Genomic DNA, 3925 nt, shown 5'->3' on the forward strand with positions numbered 1-3925 from the left:
GAATGTGGTGTGCGTACGTGGATGCAGACAAAACATTCATGCACATGAAATCAAATAAATACATCTGTCTCAGTTAGGGTTTCCATTGCGGTGAACAGACACCATGACCAAAGCAACTCTTCTAAGGACAACATTTCATTGCTAGCTTACAGGTTCAGAGGTTCAGTCCATTGTCATCAAGGCAGGAGCATGACAGTGTCCAGGCCACACCTACTCCAACAAGGTCACCTCTCCTAGCAATGCTACTCCCTGGGCCAACCATATACTTTTTAAAAAAAGATTTATTTATTTATTATATATAAGTACACTGTAGCTGTCTTTAGACACACCAGAAGAGGGCGTCAGATCTCATTACAAATGGTTGTGAGCCACAATGTGGTTGCTGGGATTTGAACTCATGACCTCTGGAAGAGCAGTCAGTGCTCTTAACCACTGAACCATCTCTCCAAACCCAGGGCCAACCATATTCAAATCACCACATTCCACTTTCTAGGCTCCATAGTCTTATTCAAACACATGAGTCTATGGGGCACATGCCTGGCCAAATCATAAGGAAAAATATATTTAGTCTAACTTCAAAAGTCCCACAGTCTATAGCAGTCTCAGCAATGTTAAAAGTCCAAAGTTCAAAGTCTCTTCTGAGATTCATCCAATCATTGTAGTGGCTATTCCTGGTTGTCAACTTGACTATATCTGGGATGAACTACAATCCAGAATTGGAAGGCTCACCTGTGATCCTAATCTGGAGGCTGGGAAATACAAGTTTCTGACCTGGATCTTGGCATGGAGATCTTGAGACATAGTGGCTATGAATCCCAGAAGATTAAGACAGGGAGATCTCTGAGTTCAAGGACATCTGGAATTAAAGGTGTGGTGATACACATCTTTAATCTGGGCCACATCTTCTGCTGGAGACCTACATACGGACATTGGAAGAAGGAAGACTCAAGCTCTCTTCTTCGTCTGCTTGCCTTGTGAGACTGAGCAACTGCTAGATCCTTGGGCTTCCATTCACAGCTGCTGCTGACCATTGTTGGGAGTTGGACTACAGACTGTAAGTCATCAACAAATTCCCTTACTATATAGAGACTACCCATAAGTTCTGTGACTCTCGAGAACCCTGACTAACACAATCACTTAACCCCACAGCAATACAGGGAAAACAGCTGGACAAACTCCAAACTCTGCATCTCCATATCTGATGTCAAAACCCTCTTCAGATCTCCAACTTCTTTCATCTACGTTGATTGCAACAAACTTCTTTCTCTTGGAATGGTTCCACTCCCTGTTAGCAGCTTTCCTCAGTAGGTACCCCACGGCTCTGGCATCTTTAACATCTTGGGGTCTCCAAGGCAACTTCAACTTTACAGCTTCTTCTTTTTCTTTTTTTTCTTTTCTTTTTTTTTTTTTAAAGATTTATTTATTATATATGTAAGTAGCTGTCTTCAGACACCCCAGAAGAGGATGTCAGATCTCATTATGGATGGTTGTGAGCCAACATGTGGTTGCTACGAACTGAACTCAGGACCTCTGGAAGAGCAGTCGGTGCTCTTAACCTCTGTGCCATCTCTCCAGCTCCCCAGCTTCTTCTTTCAATGTCTGGGATCCACACACAATCTTCTGAGCTTCTCAAAATGGCTTGCATCACTTCTCCAGCTCCGCTCCCTGTGGCACTCCAAGCTTTCTCTTATAAGAATTGCCATGGTCGGGCCGGTGAGATGGCTCAGTGGGTGAGAGCACTGACTGCTCTTCCAGAGGTCCTGAGTTCAAGTCCCAGCAACCACATGGTGGCTCACAACCACCCATAATGAGATCTGAGACCCTCTTCCAGGGTGTCTAAAGACAGCTACAGTGTACTTACATATAATAAATAAACCTTTTTAAAAATACATCAAAAAAATTGCCATGGTCACAGCAATAGAACAGTGCCTAGACAACCCTGAAATACATCCTCTGCCGTGGGTACACAAAATAAACAAAATGAAAAAATAAATTAAAACTTTAAATAGAAAGTAGAAAGATGGGCATAATAGTACACACCTTTAATCCCAGCACTGGGAAGACAGGGGCAAGGGAATCTCTGAAATTCAAGGCTAGCCTGATCTACATAGAAAGTTCTGGGTCAACCATAACTAACAAGGAGAAACCCTGTTTCAAAATCAATCGTCAAATCAACCATCCAATCAGGGGCTGGAGAGATGGCTCAGTGGTTAAGAGCACTGACTGCTCTTCCAGAGGTCCTGAGTTCAATTCCCAGCAACCACATGGTGACTCACAATCTGTAATGGGATCTGATGCCCTCTTCTGATGTGTCAGAAGACAGTTACAGTGTACTCATAAATAAAAATTACATATATATTTCAAAACAGGGTTTTTCTGTGAAGCCCTGGCTGTCCTGGAACTCACTCTATAGACCAGACAGACTCAGAGATCCGCCTGCCTCTGCCTCCTGAGTGCTGGGGTTAAAGGTGTGTGCCAGACAGCCTGGCAATAAAAGGTTTTTTCAAGTGAATACAGGAGAAAGCAAGCGTGTGGTCTGTGCTTGTCACCGCAGCACTGGGGTGGCTGAGGCCCAGACAGCTGTGAGCCTGAACTCAGCCTGGGCTTCCGAGTAAACTCTGGGTCAGCCTGGACTATCGGACAGAATTTAAAAGGTCATAGAGGGGTCTTGAAACCAAATGACTCCAAAACTGTCTGGCTGTGCAAGGCGAGTCACATGACATGTGTAGAGCTCTTTCTCTGTGGTTGCTGGTCTGGCCTGGCTGTGGGTCCCTTGTAAATTTCATGGATGTAACCTGTCAGTTATATGTTATATAACTTATCTGTTTCTACCCTGACTACTTGCACTTGTTAGGTCTCATACGTGTCCCTCACTTCATCTGTTTGTTTGTTTGTTTTGTTTTTTCAAGTCAGGGTTTCTCTATATAGTCCTGGCTGTCCTGGAACTCACTCTGTAGACCAGGCTGGCCTTGAACTCAGAGATCCGCCTGCCTCTGCCTCCCAAGTGCTGGGATTAAAGGTGTGTGCCACCACTGCCTGGCCCATCTTAATTTTTTAAAAAAACACACTTACTTTGCAAGAAGGTGGTTTAAAACAGCGCTAGGGCCTGAGAGATCTGTCTGAGGGAAGACTCTCTCCCCATCCTCTACCCCTCCACACTTTGGCTTCTTTCTCAGGTGGGAAACTGAAATAGAGGGCCCTCTCTCTGTGCCCAGTCACCATGGTAACACAGATTCAAAGAGACAGCGTACTCCCCTATCACTAACTACCCTAAGGGGCTCGCAGTCTCCCCTGGTGTGTCCTTCTGTTTCTTTGAGCTCACGCAGCTCCCTGGGCATCTGACTGGACTTTGGGGACAGGAACCTGTCAAATTTCCTTAAGTTCGACAGTGCAATCATTTCGACTCCGCGGAGTGCCATGTGCTAGGACGACCAGCAGAGGGCGCGAAAAGCCTTAAAGAGAGAGATGTGGAGGTGGCAACTGCGTCCAGAATTTGGAGATGGAGAACCGTGTTTCTCCAGAGAGGTACTCTACACAGAGCACCTCTGTCCTCAGTGATCTGTGAATGCACATCCTGCACTTATAACTCCATGTTCCATAGGTCGCACCCCCTCCCCTCCCTCAGCCAACCCAACTTCTTTCGCTCAAACCCCAACTCTCCAACTCCTCCACGTTCCATCCAAAGAGTGAGGCTGGCCTACAGACCACATGAAGAAAGCTCACTCAGTTACGACCAATGAAAGCCGACGACCGGACCTTCAGATTTAACTTTCTGGGTGAGCTTTCCCTCCTCCCTCTCCCGCCGCGCAATATTTTCCTCAGTGTTTTCCTGGCTCTGGTTCAGATCCTCTTCGTGGACAGCCGATCCAGGGATCCGCGCCGGGATTTACTGTCCACCACGAGCAGCGTGTTCGGGAGGGGGGGT

Source organism: Mus pahari, chromosome 9, assembly GCF_900095145.1.
Source record: "Mus pahari chromosome 9, PAHARI_EIJ_v1.1, whole genome shotgun sequence".
Classification (NCBI taxonomy): domain Eukaryota; kingdom Metazoa; phylum Chordata; class Mammalia; order Rodentia; family Muridae; genus Mus; species Mus pahari.